Genomic DNA, 25,852 nt, shown 5'->3' on the forward strand with positions numbered 1-25,852 from the left:
GCGCGCGCCCATGGCATTTCCAATTCTTTGGCTTTTCATGATTTCTCCACTTTGTATGCTTTCCTCTTTACTCCTTTGATCCATTCCTAGCCTTTTCAATATGAGATCACTAACAAACACATCAAGGCATCTAGTGAAATCAAAGAGAGATTAAAATCATCAAGTTAAAGGCCTAAAAAGCATGTTTTCACATCTAAGCACAAATAAGGAGACAATCACAAAACTATGCTAATTCATTGAATAAATGTGAGGAAAGGTTATCAAAATGCTCTAAATTCAACACAAGATAAACCCTAAAAATGGAGTTTATCAACCTCCCTGATGTGTGGAAAACGATCCAACACAAAACTCACCGGCAAGTGTACCGGGTCGCATCAAGTAATAATAACTCACATGAGTGAGGTCGATCCCACAGGGATTGAAGGATTGAGCAATTTTAGTTTAGTGGGTGGTTTAGTCAAGCGAATCAAGTTTTGGTTGAGTGATTTGTGTTTATCAGAAATTAAATGACAGTAAATGTAAAGGGGGAAGGGAGAAATGCAGTAAAATAAAGAACAGAAGAGTAAAAGTGCAGAAACTTAAAGAGCAAGAAAGTAAATGACTGAAACTTAAAGTGCAAGAAACTTAAATTGCAGTAACTTAAATGGCAAGAAAGATAAATTGCTGAATGTAAAGGGGAATTGAGGAATGGGATTGCAGGATCTAAACAAGAAGAAGTAAATTGCAGTAAAGAAGGTAGCAGAAATGAATTGGATGCAAACAGGAAATTTAAACAGCAAGGAAATTAAGTGCAGTAAAGGTTCACAGAGGAACCAAAAGTGATCTCAGGATCCCAAGGGCTTAGGTAGCAGAGCCTAAAACCCAATTTCCTTCCCAGATCTGAAGTTACTAAGCAATTGACAGAAAATTAAAGATGAAGCAGTAGAAGAACAGAATTTGGATTGAATTATGCAGAAAATACAATGCAAAGAGTTTGAATGGAATTGGGACAGAATTTCCCCAATTTCACACACCCAATACTCAGAAAACAGAAGAGGAGAATTGCCCAAGGGAATTGAGGAAGGAGATCAAGCAATTCTCCTTTGATCCTCTTGGTGCTCGGACAAATCTCTCAAGAAAGCTCAAAAAAAGGAATTCAAAAGCTCAAAATGTAAGCAAAAATTCAAAGCTCAAAGTAAAGGTAGCTAAAGGTCCTAATTACATCAAACTAAGTCCTATTTATACACTTTCTCTTTTTGGATTTTGGGATTTGGATGGGCTTTTGATTTGGTGAAGAAATGAATTAAAATGGGATTTTAGTTTGAATTTTCGGCCCATGAAAATTCACTCCCAGGAGGCTGCCCTGCCCTTGTGGAGGGCAGGGCAGAGAATTGATGCTTGGTGCTTGGAGTTGGTGCGGCCATGGTGCGTTTTGGTGCTGCGTGGTGCGCGTCTGGCATGAGGTTGGTGCGCCAAAGGCTGCCCTGCCCGCGCCAAGGGCAGGGCGGGAAAGCTGCTGCGCCAGAACGTGATGCGTGCTTGCGCTTGGTGCTGCCAGAATTGAGAAGCGCGCGTGCGCGTGCTGCTCGTTGATGCGTGGGACGGCCAGATTTGAGGAGCGCGCGTGCGCGCGAAGCACGTTGACGCGTGGATGCTCCCTGCCCGCGCCAAGGGCAGGGCAGGAATGGTTTGGTGCGCCAGGAAGCAGAGTTGGTGCGCCAAGGTCTTGTGTGTGATGCGCCAATTTCAAATGCTGCCCTGCCCGCGCCAAGGGCAGGGCAAGGTTCCCAATCTCATGGCCCGTGTTCGAATCTGGTGGCTTGCAAACACGCTACTTTTTCTTTTGATTTCTTGGCACGCTATTTGGTCTCAAGGCTTGGCTTCCTCATGGTTCTTGGTTCGAACCTTGTGGCTTGCATGGGAGCTATTTTTCCTTGGATTTCTTTCTCATGGAGCCCGATCCTGCTCTCCACAAGGGCAGGGCAGAGTTTGCTTCTCTTGGCTCCAAGGCACCATTTTGTGCTCTGCCCTTAGAGTGGGCAGGGCAGGGTTGCCTTTGCTTGCTTGGTCACTTGATGCTGCCCTCCTAGAGGGCATTCTGCCCTTGTGGAGGGCAAGGTTGCTTCCCCATTATAATGCGGCACGCCTCCTCTTGATTCGGCCACGCTTTTCTTTCTTTGGCTACACTTTTTATGCCACGCTTTCCATTTTCTTTTCTTTTCTTCACCTAAAATAAACCAAACAACCACTCAAAGCATCACTAAATTCAAGAGGCTTACAAATCAATTAAAATGCAATTAAAGTTAGCTTAAACCTCATGATTTATCATTAATTTCATGGTGGTTGCTTGATTTAGAGAAGTTGTGCATTTTCACTCCCAATCACTAACTTAGGATGCAAGAAAGTGCATAAATGCTAACAAAACAAGTGAAATTAGCTTGAAAAATGGGTATATGATGACTTGTCATCACAACACCAAACTTAAACCTTGCTTGTCCCCAAGCAAGCATCAAAACTAAGAGTAAATGATATGAATAAGAAAAGAACATAAATCCTTATTATGCAGATAGCAGAACTTCAATTTATGGGGCATTTATGCAGACAATGATACTCACTTATTGTTGCTGCTGCATAATACATATCTTTATTCAAAGGCTTGCTAAACTTGCTGTTATAAGACTCACCTTTTACTCACTCCCTTGCTAACTCTTCTTGGCTTATAATGCTTTAATAAGCTTTTTATTCTTTAAGAGGTTTGGTGTTAAATGTTGCAGCTTAGCCTTTGGCTTCATTTTCTTTTATTTTGCTCAACATCTTTCCACCACAGACACTTAGCTCACTAATTCTTCCTAGGATCATTGATGCCCAGCATCTCTTTGGATCACTAAGTGCTTTGTATCTAAGTTGCTCTTTATTGTGGATTTTCAATTGGCCATCCCAAATCAGTTGATCTAAGTGACCGGGTTTCAAAATACCCCTTAGAATTTACTCATCCAAGCAGATCTCAGTACAAGAACACCACAGGCATTTGTCCTAGGGTCCAAACCATTGGTGTCCAACCTTTATTCTTTGTTTTTCTTGCCATTTTGGCTTTTTCTTTCTTCCTTTTCTTTCTGTTTTTGTTACCAAGGGTGCTTCATTATTGATAAAGGTCTATGTAACAGCAAGCTAACTTATAATTGAATGAGAATGATATCATGCAACATTTATTTCATGAGTTATACATTTAATCAAACACATGTGCCACCACCAACTTCCATTCATACTCATGCAACATTGGATTTTTCTCTTTTCAATTCAAACCAAACTCTTTTATTTAAGCATATGGGAAGCAAAGCAATATTTAAAGCTAAGTGATGGATACAAGCATTATGCAGACTTATCATTTTCACAAACAATTTCACTTGCAACTAGATGAACACTTTAGCAAGGCATATAATGGTTTCCAAATTCAAAATATCACACAGCAGCAAGAGTTAAGTTCAGATACAACCTTTGTAGTTGCAGCCCTTTGATTTTTCTTTCTGCTATGTTCCCTTTGAGTCAAAATGCATAGTGTCTTCAATTATTGATTCATGTCCTGCATAATCCTCAAAGTTGCTTGCTTCTCAAGCCCTTGATCATATGGTTAGTAAGCATAACTGAGTGTGGTTTCAGGATTTGTTTTGGTGTGTGAACACCAAACTTAATTGTTTTGCCACTGTCTCAGATGTACAAAGTTAACCATATTTGAAACCATGTATCCTTGCTAAAGGTTAATGGAATTAAAGCTAGAAAACAATTTAACAGTTGAGTAATGTGGTTGATTGCTTGGAGTTAGAATCATGCAAGAGGTGAGAATGTATTAAATGATATTTTTGGTGGAACACCAAACTTAGAAGTTTTCATTCTTCCTCAAATTGTTTTGGTGTGCAACACCAAACTTAGCTCCTTGCAATCCATACCAATTACTCAACATTTTTATTGAAAAGCTATGAAAAGAAACTACCTCAGGTTGGGTTGCCTCCCAACAAGCGCTCTTTTATTGTCATTAGCTTGACATTGACCTCCCTTTAGGGTGGTTGAAATTGGTGGTGTCTCAACTTGTCACCCCTCACTGTCAGCTTTCTCTGAGTGCCTTGATGTTCAATCTCCACATGCTCAAAAGAAAGAATCTGGTTGACAGTGTAATAATCTTCTGCTCCCTGCTGTTGGTATATTAACTGCACCTTATCACCCTTAGAAAATCCTTCAGTTGGGATTTTCTTGTTCTTCCACCCTTTGTGAGCCTTTTTCTTATTCTTCACCTTTTTCTTGCTTGTTGATCTTCCCTTCTTGGCAGTTACTTGAGTTGTGATGCCTTCCTTTCTGCTAATCACCCCTGCTTCCTTGTGAATCCCCTTTTCTTCTTGTGTCTGTTTGTTTATCTGTTCCACTTCCTTTTCAGTTGATTGCTTTGGGGGGAGATCATCACTCATTTTGTTTTTTTCTTCATCCTTTTGTAATTCTGGGAAAACTTCCAGGATGATGCTCTCCTCATGCATCCTAAGAGTTAATTCTCCTTGCTCTATGTCCACAATGGCTCTAGCAGTGGCCAAAAATGGTCGACCGAGTATTATGGAGTCATTTCCATTTTTTGAAGAATCCAGAATCACAAAATCTGCCGGATAAATGAATTTGTCATCCTTAACTAAAAGGTTCTCAATCAACCCCTTAGGATGGACTATTGATTGATCCACCAATTCCAAAGTCATCTCTGTTGGTTTCACCTCCTTTATGCCAAGTTTTTTCACTAGAGAATATGGGATTAGATTTATGCTTGCTCCTAGATCGCACATCCCTTTGTTAATGAACAGGTTTCCGATAGTGCATGGCAAGAAGAAACCTCCAGGGTCCTCAAGCTTGGGAGGGAGTCCCTTTCTAATGAGTGCACTGCATTCCTCACTAAGCATCACTGTTTCCTTCTCATTCCAATCCCTTTTCTTGTTAATGAGCTCCTTTAGAAACTTAGCATACAGGGGCATTTGCTCCAAAGCCTCTGCCAAAGGTATGTTGATTTCCAGCTTCTTGAAAGTCTCAAGAAATTTGTGGAAGTGCTGATCCTTTGTTTCCTTGTGAAATCTTTGTGGGTACGACAGTGGTGGTGTTGAGCTCTTCACCACTTGATGCTGTTTTGGACTTGGTTCTTCCAAGATATTCTTTCCTTTCTTCAAATTCTGTGGCTTGTTATCTTCTTCTGTGAGTTTTTCTGGAGCATTCTTGCTTATCTTATCCTTGTTGATGGCTTCAGTGTTATCTTCCATGAGCTCTTTGGTTGCTCCTTGGTTGCTGTCTGTTAACACCCTTCCACTTCTTAGTTGCACCACCTTGCATTCTTCCTTTGGGTTGGGAATGGTATCACTAGGTAGTGAACTTGATGGTTTCTCAACAGAGATCTTCTTAGAGATTTGGCCAATTTGCCTCTCTAAGTTCTTCATGGTAGCTTCTTGATTTTGTTTGTCAATTCTTGGCTCTTCATTAGTTTCTCCAGGAGTACTTCTAGATTGGTGATTCTCTGTGAATCTTGTGTGATGGGTTGGTTTTGGGGTGTTGATGGATGAAGGTAAGTGTTTTGGTTAGTTGGGTGGTTATTGGGTGGGTATTGGTTAGAATTTGGGTAGTTGTTTTGTGGTTTTCTGTATGAATTTTGGTTAGTAGTTGGCTGGGGGTTGTGGTTTGTGTTTTTCCAATTGTTTTGGCCTGTGTTTCTTTGCCATGGTTGTTGGTTTTGATTATGGTTGTCTCCCCATCTGAGGTTTGGATGATTCTTCCAAGATGGATTGTAAGTCTCTCCATAAACTTCATTTGTTCCCTGATTCTGGTTGTGCAAGTATTGAACCTGCTCTTGTTGTTGCTCCTCTTGAGTTTCTTCACTTTGTACCCAAGTGTTTGGAGGTTGGCTTGTGGTGCTCACTGCTGCCACTTGCAAGCCATCAATTCTCTTAGCCATTTGCTCAAATTGTTGTTGAATCTGTTGTTGCATCATCTTGTTTTGAGCTAAGATTGAATCAACTCCTTCCAACTCCATGACTCCTCTTCTCTGTGATGGTTGGCGTTGTCTTTGATGAGCAAAGAAATATTGGTTGTTGGCCACCATATCAATGAGGTTTCGAGCTTCCTCTGTGGTTTTCATGAGTTGTAGAGAGCCTCCAGCAGAGTGATCAAGAGCCTCCTGAGCTTTAAGAGTGAGGCCTTCATAGAAGTTTTGTAGCTTGTCCCACTCAGTGAACATCTCTGGTGGACACTTCCTCAATAGAGCCTTGTATCTCTCCCATGCTTCATATAAGCTCTCGGCCTCCAATTGAGTGAAGGTTTGAACCTCTGTCTTCAACCTTAGGACTCTTTGAGGTGGATAGAATTTAGCAAGGAACTTGCTCACCAAGTCATCCCAAGTGTTGATGCTTTCTTTTGGAAAAGTCTCTAGCCATTGAGTGGCTTTATCTCTAAGAGAGAATGGGAAGAGTAGCAACTTGTAGCTATCAGGGGGTACACCATTTGTCTTCACTGTATCACAGATTCTCAAAAAGGTGGACAAATGTTGGTTTGGATCCTCCAAAGGTCCTCCTCCGAAGGAACAATTGTTTTGCACCAGAGTTATGAGTTGTGGCTTGAGTTCAAAGTTGTTTGCATTGACATTGGGAGGAAGAATGCTACTCCCACAATGCCTAGCATTTGCAAATGTGTATGAAGCCAAGACTCTTCTCTGTTGGTCATTGTTGGCTCCTCCTCCTGGTTGACTAGTATCTCCTTCCATATCTTGGAATTCCTCCTCAGATTCTTCTTCTTCTCCAACAATATTCTTCCCTCTTTCTGCTCTTCTTATTCTCCGAAGAGTCCTTGGATCAATTTCAGAAATGATAGGAGAGGATCTCCCTATACCTGACATACAAACACACAGCAACAAACGCACAAACCCAGAGAGTTAACAAAACTTCAATCTATTGCTAGAATGAGGTTTTGGTTGGTTAGTTTAAGCAAAAACTCCAACAGTTAATGTGTTAGTAAGAGTTAGAGTAACAGAAAAGAAAAATGCTTAATCTAGACCTCCACTTCACTTAATCATTGTCAATCTATTTCAATCCCCGGCAACGGCGCCAAAAACTTGATGTGTGGAAAACGATCCAACACAAAACTCACCGGCAAGTGTACCGGGTCGCATCAAGTAATAATAACTCACATGAGTGAGGTCGATCCCACAGGGATTGAAGGATTGAGCAATTTTAGTTTAGTGGGTGGTTTAGTCAAGCGAATCAAGTTTTGGTTGAGTGATTTGTGTTTATCAGAAATTAAATGACAGTAAATGTAAAGGGGGAAGGGAGAAATGCAGTAAAATAAAGAACAGAAGAGTAAAAGTGCAGAAACTTAAAGAGCAAGAAAGTAAATGACTGAAACTTAAAGTGCAAGAAACTTAAATTGCAGTAACTTAAATGGCAAGAAAGATAAATTGCTGAATGTAAAGGGGAATTGAGGAATGGGATTGCAGGATCTAAACAAGAAGAAGTAAATTGCAGTAAAGAAGGTAGCAGAAATGAATTGGATGCAAACAGGAAATTTAAACAGCAAGGAAATTAAAGTGCAGTAAAGGTTCACAGAGGAACCAAAAGTGATCTCAGGATCCCAAGGGCTTAGGTAGCAGAGCCTAAAACCCAATTTCCTTCCCAGATCTGAAGTTACTAAGCAATTGACAGAAAATTAAAGATGAAGCAGTAGAAGAACAGAATTTGGATTGAATTATGCAGAAAATACAATGCAAAGAGTTTGAATGGGAATTGGGACAGAATTTCCCCAATTTCACACACCCAATACTCAGAAAACAGAAGAGGAGAATTGCCCAAGGGAATTGAGGAAGGAGATCAAGCAATTCTCCTTTGATCCTCTTGGTGCTCGGACAAATCTCTCAAGAAAGCTCAAAAAAAGGAATTCAAAAGCTCAAAATGTAAGCAAAAATTCAAAGCTCAAAGTAAAGGTAGCTAAAGGTCCTAATTACATCAAACTAAGTCCTATTTATACACTTTCTCTTTTTGGATTTTGGGATTTGGATGGGCTTTTGATTTGGTGAAGAAATGAATTAAAATGGGATTTTAGTTTGAATTTTCGGCCCATGAAAATTCACTCCCAGGAGGCTGCCCTGCCCTTGTGGAGGGCAGGGCAGAGAATTGATGCTTGGTGCTTGGAGTTGGTGCGGCCATGGTGCGTTTTGGTGCTGCGTGGTGCGCGTCTGGCATGAGGTTGGTGCGCCAGAGGCTGCCCTGCCCGCGCCAAGGGCAGGGTGGGAAAGCTGCTGCGCCAGAACGTGATGCGTGCTTGCGCTTGGTGCTGCCAGAATTTAGAAGCGCGCGTGCGCGTGCTGCACGTTGATGCGTGGGACGGCCAGATTTGAGGAGCGCGCGTGCGCGCGAAGCACGTTGACGCGTGGATGCTCCCTGCCCACGCCAAGGGCAGGGCAGGAATGGTTTGGTGCGCCAGGAAGCAGAGTTGGTGCGCCAAGGTCTTGTGTGTGATGCGCCAATTTCAAATGCTGCCCTGCCCGCGCCAAGGGCAGGGCAAGGCTCCCAATCTCATGGCCCGTGTTCGAATCTGGTGGCTTGCAAACACGCTACTTTTTCTTTTGATTTCTTGGCACGCTATTTGGTCTCAAGGCTTGGCTTCCTCATGGTTCTTGGTTCGAACCTTGTGGCTTGCATGGGAGCTATTTTTCCTTGGATTTCTTTCTCATGGAGCCCGATCCTGCTCTCCACAAGGGCAGGGCAGAGTTTGCTTCTCTTGGCTCCAAGGCACCATTTTGTGCTCTGCCCTTAGAGTGGGCAGGGCAGGGTTGCCTTTGCTTGCTTGGTCACTTGATGCTGCCCTCCTAGAGGGCATTCTGCCCTTGTGGAGGGCAAGGTTGCTTCCCCATTATAATGCGGCACGCCTCCTCTTGATTCGGCCACGCTTTTCTTTCTTTGGCTACACTTTTTATGCCACGCTTTCCATTTTCTTTTCTTTTCTTCACCTAAAATAAACCAAACAACCACTCAAAGCATCACTAAATTCAAGAGGCTTACAAATCAATTAAAATGCAATTAAAGTTAGCTTAAACCTCATGATTTATCATTAATTTCATGGTGGTTGCTTGATTTAGAGAAGTTGTGCATTTTCACTCCCAATCACTAACTTAGGATGCAAGAAAGTGCATAAATGCTAACAAAACAAGTGAAATTAGCTTGAAAAATGGGTATATGATGACTTGTCATCACTCCCCACACTTAAGCCTTAGCATGTCCTCATGCTAAATTAAGAATGAACTAAGGGGTATGACATTTATTAAATGCAACTAAGCTACATGCAACCTATCTAAATGTAACTACCTATAATGAATGCACTTGCTTGGTCAAACAAATCAATTTCCAAGAGATCATATACAAGCACAAGGGCTTAGAGCAATAGGAATCAAATCCAACCCACAATTGTATTGGAACTATCAAAGGGATTTATAAACTTGCATGAATATAGATGATAGTAGTGAAAACATGCAATTGAGCATCGAACCCTCACCGAAAGTGTTTACACTCTATTCACTCGATGTTTGGGGTTGATTCACTCAATTCTCCCCTAATCATGTTTTCCAAAATTTGTTCCTCATCTAACAATCAACAACCATTCAATGCATGCATACAAATATCATGAGGTCTTTTCATTGGTTGTAATGGGGCTAGGGACAAGGTAAGATCATATATGGATAAATGGACTAGAATTTGGATCTTTGAGGAGCTTAAACTTTCCCACCTAACCTATATAATGACCGATATAATTGAGTTCTAACCTAACTACCCATCTTTCACTTTTCACATACTCATGCATTTCCTTTCCATTTCACAACACTTATGCATTGATCTTTTATTGAGCTTTGCTTTGGGGCATTTTGTCCCCTTTTTATTGTTTTTCTTTTTTTCTTTTTCTATTTTTTTCCTTTTTTCCTTTGTTTTTCTTTTGTTCTTTCCATTTTTTTCCAAGCCTTATACAACATCATCAATGCACAAGGTCTATTTATTTGGTCAATACATGAGCATGCACCCAATTCCCAAATATAAAAATACAAAACATCCCTTTTATTCTAACCAATATTCCCAAATCTCCCCAAATTTGAATAATAGACACTCTCACTAGCCTAAGCCAATCAAAGATCCAAACAAGGGACTTTTATTATCTTCCGCTTTAAGGATTGTAATGAGTTAAACTAAAGAATAATTGTGTTAAGCGTAGGCTCAAACTTGATTGCAATGGATGGTAAAAGGTAGGCTATTTGGTTAACTGAGCTAATAAAATAACGGCCTCAATAATATAAATGCATGAATACAAGGAATAATTGGACATATAGAATTGGGCAAATCAAGGATCGCAATCATAGAAAGAGAACAATTACACACAAGAAGGGAAATAAGTAGTTATAGGATGTAACCACATCAATTAGGCTCAAAACTTACTTGCTTGTGTTCTTAGCTCAAAACATGCTTCACAAAATATAGATAATTCAAGCAAGTTTCACAGAAATTTTTCCAATCAATTGGGGTGGTGCCTGGTGCACGAAATTGTGATCACTACAATTCGAAATAATCCCTAGTAATGGCTCCAAAGACTTGGTGCTCAATACCATGGCATAAACACAACTTCGCACAACTAACCAGCAAGTGCACTGGGTCGTCCAAGTAATACCTTACGTGAGTAAGGGTCGATCCCACGGAGATTGTTGGTATGAAGCAAGTTATGGTCACCTTGTAAATCTCAGTCAGGCAGACTCAAATGGGTATAGTGATAAACGAATAAAGCATAAAGATAAAGATAGAGATACTTATGTATATCATTGGTGAGAGCTTCAGATAAGCGTATGAAGATGCCTTCCCTTCCGTCTCTCTGCTTTCCTACAGTCTTCATCCAATCCTTCTTACTCCTTTCCATGGCAAGCTCATGTAGGGTTTCACCGTTGTCAGTGGCTACCTCCCATCCTCTCAGTGAAAATGTTTCCATGCTCTGTCACAGCATATGGCTAATCAGCTGTCGGTTCTCGGTCAGGCCGGAATAAAATCCATCGATCCTTTTGCGTCTGTCACTAACGCCCCGCCTGCTAGGAGTTTGAAGCACGTCACAGTCATTCAATCATTGAATCCTACTCAGAATACCACAGACAAGGTTAGACCTTCCGGATTCTCTTGAATGCCGCCATCAGTTCTCGCCTATACCACGAAGACTCTGATCTCACGGAATGGCTGGCTCGTTTGTCAGGCGAGCACTCGGTTGTCAGGCGATCAACCATGCATCATGTATCAGGAATCCAAGAGATATTCACTAAGCCTCATATGCTTGTAGAACAAGAGTGGTTGTCAGTCACTTTGTTCATAAGTGAGAATGATGATGAGTGTCACGGATCATCACATTCATCAAGTTGAAGAACAAGTGATATCTTGGAACAAGAACAAGCGGAATTGAATAGAAGAACAATAGTAATTGCATTAATACTCGAGGTACAGCAGAGCTCCACACCTTAATCTATGGTGTGTAGAAACTCCACCGTTGAAAATACATAAGAGCAAGGTCTAGGCATGGCCGAATGGCCAGCCTCCCAAAGAGGGTTCAATCATAGAAACATGATCAAAAAGCTCTCTAAATACAATAGTAAAAGGTCCTACTTATAGAAAACTAGTAGCCTAAGGTGTACATAGATGAGTAAATGACATAAAAATCCACTTCCGGGCCCACTTGGTGTGTGCTTGGGCTGAGCAATGAAGCATTTTTCGTGTAGAGACTCTTCTTGGAGTTAAACGCCAGCTTTTATGCCAGTTTGGGCGTTTAACTCCCAATTAGGTGCCAGTTCCGGCGTTTAACGCTGGAATTTCTTGAGGTGACTTTGAACGCCGGTTTGGGCTATCAAATCTTGGGCAAAGTATGGACTATCATATATTGCTGGAAAGCCCAGGATGTCTACTTTCCAACGCCGTTGAGAGCGCGCCAATTGGGCTTCTGTAGCTCCAGAAAATCCACTTCGAGTGCAGGGAGGTCAGAATCCAACAGCATCTGCAGTCCTTTTGAGTCTCTGGATCAGATTTTTGCTCAGATCCCACAATTTCAGCCAGAAAATACCTGAAATTACAGAAAAACACACAAACTCATAGTAAAGTCCAGAAAAGTGAATTTTAACTAAAAACTAATAAAAATATAATAAAAACTAACTAGATCATACTAAAAACATACTAAAAACAATGCCAAAAAGCGTACAAATTATCCGCTCATCAGTGCCCTATAGTTAAATTTCTTGAAAAATCTCAATATTTGACTAAGCATTGTTGTGATTGAAAAATTCTAAAAATTCCTTAGTTTACCCTTTTCTTTCTCAATCAAAATTAGTTTATATGCAAAAGGGGTTAACTAGGTCTTAAGAAGTCCAAAATAATTTTTAATCACATCCACAAGCTAAAAGATAGCTATATAAGAAAAATCCAACTAAAATATGAAATCTAGCGTCCAAAATATCTAACATCCAAAATGACAAGGTATGCAACAACTAAGGCAAAGGTATCCAAAGTAATCCAAAACAACCAATATGTACAATAGTGTGCAAAACAAGATAACTAGGAGAATATAAATAGGAAATATGCCAAAATGTTCACCGATCCACCAATGGTGCCAACGGCAACCTCCTCACACTTAAGATTAAGCATCGTCTCCGATGCTAATCCTCAGGCTCAGGGAGAGGTACACCGGTCGGCTCTGGCTCTGGCTGGGGCTGAGGCTCCTGTGTCGGTGGTGATGCATCCTGCTGAGTCGGCTCCTCAACATGCTCCTCTTTTTGATCCTGCTCATCGGAGGTAGGGGAATCCGGGAGTGGAGGTAGCTCAATACCCTGTGAGACAAACACCTGGTCTATGCAATCGAGGTGTCGCATGATACGACCCTCGCTGCGCTCCATGAAGCGAAACATGCGCTGTACTAGTAGGTATGTCGGCTCAGGTGCTGGCGATGGTGGTAAAGGGGCTGCGGCTGCTGAGGAAGATAGAGCTGCCGCCATGGAGGACGAAGGTCTAGCTACCTCTACGACTGCTCTAGCCCAAGAACGGCGTCTGGCCGGGGGCTTCTCGTGCACCCAACCACCCCATGGAATAGTAACCTCCTTGTCATCGTCATCTGGGGGTGGTGGTGTCATGTCATCATCCTGCCATGGAACATCGGCTAGTTCAGCCAAGCTGGTGACTAGTGTAGGAAACAAAAGTAGGCCACGAATATGCGCTCGCCACATGCTATGCCGGATTAGCCGGGGAAAATATACCTCCTTGCTCTCCATGACACAGCCGATCAGAACTAACATGTCCATCGAGATCTCAGAAAAATGAGTGGTGGGTAAGACATAGGTGGCAAATATCTGCTGCCAAGTCTTAGCCTCTCTAGACAGATAAGTGAATAGCATCCCTTTGGGCTTCGTGTTGCCCGAATCCATTATCCATGGAGCATCTGGTGTGGCAATCATGTGCTTAAGCGCCTCTAGTCAAAGGTCATGCAGTGGATGGCTACATCAGCCTGCTGGTAGGCGCATGGGTTATCAGTGGGAGGTTGGCAAAGTAATGCCTCCCCAATGGCTGCCTCAGTGATCAAGATCTCCCTACCTCGCAGGTGAACCGAATCAAGAGGGACGCGAAAGAAGTTGCAGTAGAACTCTCTCACCCATGAAGTGTTGATCTTCTCCAAATCTCTATCAACAAAATCCAAGCCCAATTCTAGAATGCGGGCGTTTATGGCACGCCTCACATCATTTAGAAGGTTCAACCTCTTTTCCACATTTAGATTTGTCTTCCGGTATTTAGGGAAACAAAGTTTACAGTAGAGGTTGGGAAATCTGATTGGGTCAGTAGATGGTAGCAACTGATTCTCTTTGTCTGCGTCATTCAGTGGATTTTTAGCATAGTTGGCATAAGGGGAAGGGGTGGAAGTTTTAGAGCACTTCCTCTTCTTTGAGGTAGTTTCTATGGCTTGTCCTTTTTCCGACATCCTGAAAAACATAATAGAATAAAATATAAGCAATTAAGCAAGTAGCATGAAGCAAGGAAGAACATGTTCAAGATGTAAAAAGAATGACAAGCAATCGTGATGTGAACTAAAATTGAAAACTTGGAATGCAAGTAAGAACAGAAGACATATCCATAAATCAAGAATTCAAACATTTCAAACAATGTAACACAATGCTCATGTGTTAGGCACATTAGTCATCATAATTCAAAAGAATGGTTAAAGAGTTAAGTAAAATGAGAAATGAAGGCAGTAGGTTAGACAAGTTAGTGAGTTAAAAAGTGAGATTGAGAGTTAGTGGTGTGATGGAAACTTGCCTAACTAAAAGAGAATTGCAAAATGTGTACAACAATCATGTTCACACTCATGAGGGAGGTGCAGTCATTGATGATGAAATATGAAATTGCAAAAGATGCAATTAATTGAAAACAAGTCATCAGTCAATTCTTTGCAATAATTGATGTTGCAAGTTTGAAATGTATGTTGTGTAACGCGAAGCAGAATGCAAACGAAATTGAGTGAAAGTGAGTTACACAAGTAGAATACATCAATTATTTGCAGTGCATGAACATTGTAAAAGGGAATTGCAAACTGTGGTTCAAAGAATCATTGAAGCACTTCCTGAAGTTCCTCTAGTCACCACTAGTCATGGGAACCAAAATGAAAGTAGAAAAGCTGGCCCAAGTTCAAACCCCCGGGAATGTGGCGTTAAAAACAGTTTTGGAAAAAAATTGGGCAGCATAATATTGGACGTTCCCAGATAGGCAGAAAACAATAGGAGAGTCATATGAATCCACAAAGCAATACCCAAGTACTAGTCACATAACCAGGCAGCAACAATACAATTTCAAAGTGAGAAATGCAGCAGGCAGCAACAAACAGGGATAGAGATAAAGATTGAGCATACCACTCAGCAATCATAGTAAACATGTATGAAGAATGCATCATAGCAAACATGATCAATATCACTCAGCAATCGATCAACATAAGCTCAGTTAGGTAAATAAATACGGCGCAATTATCAGGCCTAGAGTCCTCTATCCAGAACCTAGCTACCTAACAGCAGATATCTCTAACTATCCTAACAAAAAAATCAAATCCTAACTAACTAAAACTAGTAGTATTCTACTGGAAACATAAAATGAAAGAAGCAGACTGGGAGTAGAGGAGTAACCTGGGAGCATACTAGGGATGGAAGGAAATGGGTGGTGGGATAGGCAGTAAGGATGAGTCAGGTCAGAAATAGAGTTGCCGCCTCAGATGGTGGCGGTGGTGAACCTACGGCGGCGTGATGAGCGGATAATTTATACGCTTTTTGGCATTGTTTTTAGGTAGTTTTTAGTAGGATCTAGCTACTTTTAGGGATGTTTTTATTAGTTTCTATGCAAAATTCACATTTCTGGACTTTACTATGAGTTTGTATGTTTTTCTGTGATTTCAGGTATTTTCTGGCTGAAATTGAGGGACCTGAGCAAAAATCTGATAGGAGGCTGACAAAGGACTACTGATGCTGTTGGATTCTGACCTCCCTGCACTTGAAATGGATTTTATGGAGCTACAAAACTCCAAATGGCGCGCTCTTAACTGCGTTGGAAAGTATACATCCAGAGCTTTCCAGCAATATATAATGATCCATACTTTGTTTGAGCTTAGACGACGCAAACTGGCGTTCAACGCCAGTTCCATGCTGCATTCTGGAGTAAAATGCCAGAAACACGTCACAAACCAGAGTTAAACGCCAAACAGACGTTACAACTTGGCATTTAACCCCAAGAGAAGCCTCTGCACGTGTAAAGCTCAAGCTCAGCCCAAGCACACACCAAAGTGGGCCCCGAAAGTGGATTTCTGCACTTAGACTTATTTCTGTAAACCCTAGTAGCTAGTCTAAGTATAAATAGGACTTTTTACTATTGTAATCTATCTTTGGTCTCAGTTTTAATCTATTGTTCATATAGGAGACTATTGATCATGTTTTGGGGGCTGGCCATTCGGCCATGCCTGAACCTTGATCACTTATGTATTTTCAACGGTGGAGTTTTTACACACCATAGATTAAGGTGTGGAGCTCTGCTGTACCTCGAGAATTAATGCAATTATTATTGTTCTTCTATTCAATTCAAGCTTATTCTTATTTTAAGATATTCGCTGCATTCCAACCTGATGGATGTGATGATTCGTGACACTCATCATCATCCGTCTCTATGAATGCGTGCTTGACAACCACTTCCGTTCTACCTTAGACCGAGCGTGTATCTCTTGGATTCCTTAATCAGAATCTTCGTGGTATAAGTTAGAACCCTTTGGAGGCCATTCTTGAGAATCCGGAAAGTCTAAATCTTGTCTGTGGTATTCCGAGTAGGATTCAGAGATTGAATGACTGTGACGAGCTTCAAACTCGCGATTATTGGGCGTAGTGACAGACGCAAAAGAATCAATGGATTTTATTCATACATTATCGAGAACCGACAAATGATTAGCCGTACTGTGACAAGAGCATTTGGACCATTTTCACTGAGAGGATGGGAAGTAGCCATTGACAACGGTGATGCCCTACATACAGCTTGCCATAGAAAGGAGTAAGAAAGATCGAAGGAAGGCAGTAAAAAAGCAGAGATTCAGAAGGGACAAAGCATCTCCATACACTTATCTGAAATTCTCACCAATGATTTACATAAGTATTTTTATCTTTATTTTCTGTTTATTTATCCTTATATTCGAAAACTATTATTACCATTTGAATCCACCTGACTGAGATCTATAAGATGACCATAGCTTGCTTCATACCAACAATCTCCATGGGATCGACCCTTACTCAAGTAAGGTTTATTACTTGGACGACCCAGTGCACTTGCTGGTTAGTTGTGCGAAGTTGTGTAGACTGTGAATCACAATTTTTCCTATAAAGTTTTTGGCGCTATTGCCGGGGATTGTTCGGGTTTGGACAATTGACGGTTCATCTTGTTGCTCAGAATAGGTAATTTTCTTTTCAAAAAGTTTTCAAAAATCTTTCAAAATTTTTTTTCTTTGTTTTCGTTTTTCCAAAAAAATAATTTTCGAAAAATACAAAAAAATTTAATAAAATCATAAAAACCAAAAATATTTTGTGTTTCTTGTTTGAGTCTAGTGTCAATTTTTAAGTTTGGTGTCAATTGCATGTCTTTAAAAATTTGTGCATTTTTCGAAAACTCATGCATGGTGTTCTTCATGATCTTCAAGTTGTTCTTGGTAAGTCTTCTTGTTTGATCTTGATATTTTCTTGTTTTATATTTTTTTTTGTTTCTCATATGCATTTTTGAATTCTTAGTGTCTAAATATGAAAAATTTCTAAGTTTGGTGTCTTGCATGTTTTTCTTTTCTTGAAAATTTTTTAAAAATAAGTCTTGATGTTTATCTTGATCTTCAAAGTGTTCTTGGTGTTCATCTTGACATTCATAGTGTTCTTGCATGCATTAAGTGTTTTGATCCAAAATTTTCACGTTTTGGGTCATATTTGTATTTTTCTCTCTCCTCATTAAAAATTCAAAAATAAAAAAGATCTTTTCCTTATTTTGCTCATAATTTTCGAAAATTTGAGCTGACTTAGTCAAAATTTTTTAAAACTTAGCTATTTCTTATAAGTCAAGTCAAATTTTCAATTTTAAAAATCCTATCTTTCCAAAATCTTTTTCAAAAATCAAATCTTTTTCATTTTTTTATTTTCGAAAATTTTTTAAAATTTATTTTCAAAATCTTTTTCTTATCTTTATTTCAAAATTTAGAAAACTTTACTAACAATTAATGTGATTGATTCAAAAATTTGAAGTTTGTTACTTTCTTGTTAAGAAAGGTTCAATCTTTAAATTCTAGAGTCATATCTTTCAGTTTCTTGTTAGTCAAGTAATCAATTTTAATTTTAAAAATAAAATCTTTTCCAAAATATCTTTTTCAATCATATCTTTTCAAAATATCTTTTCAAATCATATCTTTTTCAAAATCAATTTCAAAATCTTTTCTAACTTCTTATCTTTTCAAAATTGATTTTCAAATCTTTTTCAACTAACTAATTGACTTTTTGTTTGTTTCTTATCTTTTTCAAAACCACCTAACTACTTTTCTCTCTCTAATTTTCGAAAATCGCCTCCCTCTTTTTCAAAATTCTTTTAATTAATTAATTGTTTCAAATTTTAATTTTAATTTTATTTTTTTCTCTTAATTTTCGAAAATCACTAACCTATTTTCAAAAATAATTTTCGAAATTCTCTCCTTCTCATCTCTTTTTATTTATTTATTTATTTACTAACACTTCTCTTCATCTTAAAATTCGAACCCTCTCTTCTCCTCTGTGTTCGAACTTTTCTCTTCTTCATTCTTATTCTTCTTTTCTTCTACTTACATAGAGGAATCTCTATACTGTTGCATAGAGGATTTCTCTTCTTTTCTGTTCTCTTCTTTTTCACATGAGCAGGAGCAAGGATAAGAACATTCTTGTTGAAGCTGATCTGGGACCTGAAAGAACTCTGAAGAGGAAGCTAAGAGAAGCTAAAGCACAACCCTCTGGAGAGGACTTGACAGAAATTTTCGAAAAAGAAGAGGAGATGGCAGCCGAAAATAATAACAACAACAATAATGCAAGGAGGATGCTTGGCGATTATACTACACCTACTTCCAACTTTTATGGAAGAAGCATCTCAATCCATGCCATTGGAGTAAACAATTTTGAGCTGAAGCCTCAACTAGTTGCTCTAATGCAACAGAACTGCAAGTTTCATGGACTTCCATCAGAAGATCCCTACCAGTTTTTAACTGAGTTCTTGCAGATCTGTGGGACTGTTAAGACTAATGGAGTAGATCCTGAAGTCTACAGGCTCATGCTTTTCCCTTTTGCTGTAAGAGACAGAGCTAGAACATGGTTGGACTCACAACATAAAGATAGCCTGGACTCTTGGGATAAGCTGGTCATGGCCTTCTTGGCCAAGTTCTTTCCTCCTCAAAAGCTGAGCAAGCTTAGAGTGGATGTTCAGACCTTCAAGCAAAAAGATGGTGAATCCCTCTATGAAGCTTGGGAAAGATACAAGCAGATGACCAAAAAATGTCCTTCTGACATGCTTTCAGAGTGGACCATTCTGGATATATTCTATTATGGTCTATCTGAGTTCTCTAAGATGTCACTGGACCATTCTGTAGGTGGATCCATTCACCTAAAGAAAATGCCTGCAGAAGCTCAAGAACTTATTGAAATGGTTACAAATAACCAATTCATGTACACTTCTGAGAGGAATCCTGTGAGTAATGGGATGCCTCAGAGGAAGGGAGTTCTTGAAATTGATGCTCTGAATGCCATATTGGCTCAGAACAAAATGTTGATTCAGCAAGTCAACATGATTTCTCAAAGTCTGAATGGATGGCAAAATGCATCCAACAGTAATAAAGAGGCATCTTCTGAAGAAGAAGCTTATAATCTTGAGAACCCTGCAATGGCAGAGGTAAATTACATGGGTGAACCTTATGGAAACACCTATAATTCCTCATGGAGAAATCATCCAAATTTCTCATGGAAGGATCAACAAAAGCCTTAACAAGGCTTTAATAATGGTGGAAGAAACATGCTTAGCAATAGCAAGCCTTTTCCATCATCTTCTCAGCAACAGACAGAGAATTCTGAGCAGAGCCCCTCTAGCTGAGCAAACATAGTCTCTGATCTGTCTAAGGCCACTTTAAGTTTCATGAGTGAAACAAGGTCTTTCATTAGAAATTTAGAGGCACAAGTGAGCCAGCTGAGTAAGAAAATCACTGAAACTCCTCCTAGTACTCTCCCAAGCAATACAGAAGAGAATCCAAAAAGAGAGTGCAAGGCCATTGATATAATCAATATGGCCAAATGCACAAAGGAGGAGAAGGACATGAATCCCAGTGAGAAAGACCTCCTAGAACGTCCTCTGAACAAAAAGGAGTTCCAAACTGAGGAACCTAAGGAATCTAAGGCTCACCTAGAGACCATAGAGATTCTATTGAACCTCCTTTTGCCATTCATAAGCTCTGAGAACTATTCTTCCTCTGAAGAGGATGAAGATGTAACTGAAGAGCAAGTTGCTCAATATCTAGGAGCTATCATGAAGCCGAATGCCAAGTTGTTTGGTAATGAGACTTGGAAAGGTGAACCTCCCTTGCTCATTAGTGAACTAGATACATGGGTTCAGCAAACTCTACCTCAAAAGAAACAAGATCCTGGTAAATTCTTAATACCCTGTACCATAGGCACCATGACCTTTGAGAAGGCTCTGTGTGACTTGAGGTCAGGTATAAATTTTATGCCACTCTCTGTAATGGAGAAGCTGGGGATCTTTGAGGTACAAGCTGCAAGAATCTCATTAGAGATGGCAAACAAGTCAATAAAACAAGCTTATGGATTGGTAGAGGACGTGTTAGTGAAGGTTAAAGGCCTTTACATCCCTGCTGATTTCATAATCCTAGACACTGGGAAGGAGGAGGATGAATGCATCATCCTTGGAAGACCCTTCCGAGCCACAGCAGGAGCTGTGATTGATGTTGACAGAGGTGAACTAGTCCTTCAATTGAATGGGGACTACCTTGTGTTTAAAGCTCAAGGTAATCCTTCTGCAAACATGGAGAGGAAGCATGAAAAGCTTCTCTCAATATAGAGTTAAACAAAGCCCCCACAGTCAAACTCTAAGTTTGGTGTCGGGAGGCCACAACCAAATTCTAAGTTTGGTGTTGAACCCCCACATTCAAACTCTAAGTTTGGTGTTGGGAGGTCCCAATAATGCTCTGAACATCTGTGAAGCTCCATGAGAGCTCACTGTCAAGATATTGACATTAAAGAAGAGCTTATTAGGAGGCAACCCAATTTTTATTTATCTATATTTCTATTGTTCTTTTATGTTTTATTAGGTTTATGATCATGTGGAGTCTGGTGCACGAAATTGTGATTGCTACTTTTACACAGAACAATCCCCGGTAATGGCTCCAAAGACTTGGTGCTCAATACCATGGCATAAACACAACTCCGCACAACTAACCAGCAAGTGCACTGGGTCGTCCAAGTAATAAACCTTACGCGAGTAAGGGTCGATCCCACGGAGATTGTTGGTATGAAGCAAGCTATGGTCACCTTGTAAATCTCAGTCAGGCAGACTCAAATGGGTATAGATGATGAATAAAGCATAAAGATAAAGATAGAGATACTTATGTATATCATTGGTGAGAGCTTCAGATAAGTGTATGAAGATGCCTTCCCTTCCGTCTCTCTGCTTTCCTACTGTCTTCATCCAATCCTTCTTACTCCTTTCCATGGCAAGCTTATGCAAGGGTTTCACCGTTGTCAGTGGCTACCTCCCATCCTCTCAGTGAAAACGTTGCCTATGCTCTGTCACAGCATGGGTAATCAGCTGTCGGTTCTCGGTCAGGCCGGAATAAAATCCATCGATTCTTTTGCGTCTGTCACTAACGCCCCGCCTGCTAGGAGTTTGAAGCACGTCACAGTCATTCAATCATTGAATCCTACTCAGAATACCACAGACAAGGTTAGACCTTCCGGATTCTCTTGAATGCTGCCATCAGTTCTCGCCTATACCACGAAGACTCTGATCTCACGGAATGGCTGGCTCGTTTGTCAGGCGAGCACTCGGTTGTCAGGCGATCAACCATGCATCGTGTATCAGGAATCCAAGAGATATTCACTAAGCCTCGTATGCTTGTAGAACAAGAGTGGTTGTCAGTCACTTTGTTCATAAGTGAGAATGATGATGAGTGTCACGGATCATCACATTCATCAAGTTGAAGAACAGGTGATATCTTGGAACAAGAACAAGCGGAATTGAATAGAAGAACAATAGTAATTGCATTAATACTCGAGGTACAGCAGAGCTCCACACCTTAATCTATGGTGTGTAGAAACTCCACCGTTGAAAATACATAAGAACAAGGTCTAGGCATGGCCGTGAGGCCAGCCTCCCAATGATCTAAGATAGCATAAAACTCAAAGATAGCTACCAAGATTCCTTGATGAAAATACAATAGTAAAAGGTCCTACTTATAGAAAACTAGTAGCCTAGGGTGTACAGAGATGAGTAAATGACATAAAAATCCACTTCCGGGCCCACTTGGTGTGTGCTTGGGCTGAGAAATGAAGCATTTTCGTGTAGAGACTCTTCTTGGAGTTAAACGCCAGCTTTTATGCCAGTTTGGGCGTTTAACTCCCATTTTGGTGCCAGTTCCGGCGTTTAACGCTGGAATTCCTGAGGGTGACTTTGAACGCCGGTTTGGGCCATCAAATCTTGGGCAAAGTATGGACTATCATATATTGCTGGAAAGCCCAGGATGTCTACTTTCCAACGCCGTTGAGAACGCCCCAATTGGGCTTCTGTAGCTCCAGAAAATCCAGTTCGAGTGCAGGGAGGTCAGAATCCAACAGCATCTGCAGTCCTTTTCAGTCTCTGAATCAGATTTTTGCTCAAATCCCTCAATTTCAGCCAGAAAATACCTGAAATCACAGAAAAACACACAAACTCATAGTAAAGTCCAGAAAAGTGAATTTTAACTAAAAACTAATAAAAATATACTAAAAACTAATTAAAAGATACTAAAAACATACTAAAAACAATGCCAAAAAGCGTACAAATTATCCGCTCATCACAACACCAAACTTAAATTGTTGCTTGTCCCCAAGCAACTGAAAATCAAATAGGATAAAGAGAAGAGAATATGCAATGAATTCCAAAAACATCTATGAAGATCAGTATTAATTAGATGAACGGGGCTTTTAGCTTTTTGCCTCTGAATAGTTTTGGCATCTCACTTTATCCTTTGGAATTTAGAATGATTGGCTTCTTTAGGAACTTAGAATCCAGATAGTGTTATTGATTCTCCTAGTTAAGTATGATGATTCTTGAACACAGCTACTTCATGAGTCTTGGCCGTGGCCCAAAGCACTCTGTCTTCCAGTATTACCACCGGATACATACATGCCACAGACACATAATTGGGTGAACCTTTTCAGATTGTGACTCAGCTTTGCTAAAGTCCCCAATTAGAGGTGTCCAGGGTTCTTAAGCACACTCTTATTGCCTTGGATCACAACTTTATTTCTTTCTTTTTCTTTCTCTCTTTTTTTTTCTTTTCTTCTTTTTTTTTTCGGTTTTTTTTCGCTTGCTTTCTGATGAGTGGATAATTTGTACGCTTTTTGGCATTGTTTTTAGTATGTTTTTAGTAGTTTTAGTTGAGTTCTTAGTATATTTTTATTAGTTTTTAGTTAAAATTCACTTTTTTGGACTTTACTATGAGTTTGTGTGTTTTTCTGTGATTTCAGGTATTTTCTGGCTGAAATTGAGGGACCTGAGCAAAAATCTGATCCAGAGACTCAAAAGGACTGCAGATGCTGTTGGATTCTGACCTCCCTGCACTCGAAGTGGATTTTCTGGAGCTACAGAAGCCCAATTGGCGCGCTCTCAACGGCGTTGGAAAGTAGACATCCTGGGCTTTCCAGCAATATATGATAGTCCATACTTTGCCCAAGATTTGATGGCCCAAACCGGCGTTCAAAGTCACCTCAAGAAATCCCAGCGTTAAACGCTGGAACTGGCACCCAAATGGGAGTTAAACGCCCAAACTGGCACTAAAGCTGGCGTTTAACTCCAAGAAGAGTCTCTACACGAAAATGCTTCAATGCTCAGCCCAAGCACACACCAAGTGGGCCCGGAAGTGGATTTTTATGTCATTTACTCATCTCTGTACACCCTAGGCTACTAGTTTTCTATAAGTAGGACCTTTTACTATTGTATTTTAACATCTAGAACATCTTGGTAGCTATCTTTGAGTTTTATGCTATCTTAGATCATTGGGAGGCTGGCCATTCGGCCATGCCTAGACCTTATGCTTATGTATTTTCAACGGTGGAGTTTCTACACACCATAGATTAAGGTGTGGAGCTCTGCTGTACCTCGAGTATTAATGCAATTACTATTGTTCTTCCATTCAATTCCGCTTGTTCTTTATCCAAGATATCACTTGTTCTTCAACATGATGAAGGTGATGATTGACGCCCATCACCATTCTCACCCATGAACAAGGTGACTGACAACCATTCTTGTTCTACAAGCATCTGAGGCTTAGTGAATATCTCTTGGATTCTTCGGAATCTTCGTGGTATAGGCAGGACCTGATGGCAGCATTCAAGAGAATCCGGAAGGTCTAACCTTGTCTGTGGTATTCTGAGTAGGATTCAATGATTGAATGACTGTGACGTGCTTCAAACCTGTAACCTACTGGGCGTTAGTGACAGACGCAAAAGAGTTATTCTATTCCGGTAGGGGAGGGAACCAAACCGGTGATTGGCAGCACTGTGACAGAGTGTGTGCATTAGCTTTCACTGCGCGGATGGGAGGTAGCTGCTGACAACAGTGAGACCCTACACGAGCTTGCCATGGAAAGGAGTAAGAAGGATTGGATGAAGACAGTAGGAAAGCAGAGAGACGGAAGGGAAGGCATCTTCATACACTTGTCTGAAGCTCTTACACCAATGATATACATAAGTATCTCTATCCTTATCTTTTATGTTATTTTCGTTCATCACCATATACATCTGAGTTTGCCTGACTAAGATTTACAAGATGACCATAGCTTGCTTCAATACTAACAATCTCCGTGGGATCGACCCTTACTCACGTAAGGTTTATTACTTGGACGACCCAGTGTACTTGCTGGTTAGTTGTGCGAAGTTGTGTAATGCCATGGTATTGAGCCACCAAGTTCTTGGAGCCATTACCGGGGATTATTTGAGTTGTGAAAAAGTATTGTTCACAATTTCGCGACACCAAGTTTTTGGCGCCGTTGCCGGGGATTGTTCAAGTTTTGAGCAAGCTTTTGGTAACATCAGTGCCAAGATCCGGCAACAACATCAAGTTTTTGGTGTTATTGCCCGGGATTGTTTAGGCTGGACAACTGACGGTTCATCTTGTTGCTTAGATTAGGTATTATTTTTTTCGAAATTCTTGAAGATGAATTCTAGAGTTTCATGATGATTTGTTGAAATCTGGCTGGCTGAGAAGCCATGTCTAATCTGATTGGACCGAGGTTTCAACTTATCACCACAAGAGCTTGTTGATTCTCATCAATTTTGCTCTTGGAGCAGTGATCTGCTAAGATTTGGCTGACCTTTGGTCATGTCTAGTGTTTTGGACCGAAGCTTTCTTTGAAAGCTTGGCTGGCTGTGAAGCCATGTCTAATTCCTGGACCGGAGTCTTAGACTAGCATTGCACTGATTCCTGGAATTCTCATTAAGAATTTTGATACCTTTTCCTACTTAATTTTCGAAAAACACAAAAAAATTACAAAATCAAAAAGACCAAAAATATTTGATGTTTCTTGCATAAGTTTAGTGTCTCATCCTAAGTTTGGTGTCAAATGCATGTTTTTGTTATAATTTTCGAATCCATGCATATATTTCTTTGTTTTGATCTTTGAATTCTATTGACTTGAAGTATTTTGTGTGTCTCATATGCATTCTCATATTGTTAGTGTCAGTAGTATACAAACTGCTAAGTTTGGTGTCTTGCATGCATTGTTAATTGATTCATTTTGCATTTTGATTATTAAAAAATCCAAAAATATTTTTAATTTGTGTCTTTTCAAGTCAATGATACAAAGAATTGAAGATTCAGAACATACTGCAGAGGAATTATACAGAAAAAGCTGAGCATTCAAAAATGCCCAGTGAAGAAGGCAGACTGGCGTTTAAACGCCAGCCAGGGCACCTGGTTGGGCGTTTAACGCCCAAAGAGGTAGCATTTTGGGCGTTAAACGCCAGAATGTATACCATTCTGGGCGTTTA

General features: G+C 40.2%; 1 non-coding gene across 1 annotated transcript; it reads right to left on the reverse strand.

Annotated features, from left to right (window-relative positions):
• Positions 1-19,007: 19,007 nt before the first annotated feature.
• Positions 19,008-19,115, reverse strand: LOC130964971 (small nucleolar RNA R71). Its single transcript, XR_009081033.1, has one exon. It is a non-coding gene; the product is annotated as a small nucleolar RNA R71 (small nucleolar RNA).
• Positions 19,116-25,852: the final 6,737 nt, after the last annotated feature.

Source organism: Arachis stenosperma, chromosome 2 (assembly GCF_014773155.1).
Source record: "Arachis stenosperma cultivar V10309 chromosome 2, arast.V10309.gnm1.PFL2, whole genome shotgun sequence".
NCBI classification, from domain to species: Eukaryota; Viridiplantae; Streptophyta; class Magnoliopsida; order Fabales; family Fabaceae; genus Arachis; species Arachis stenosperma.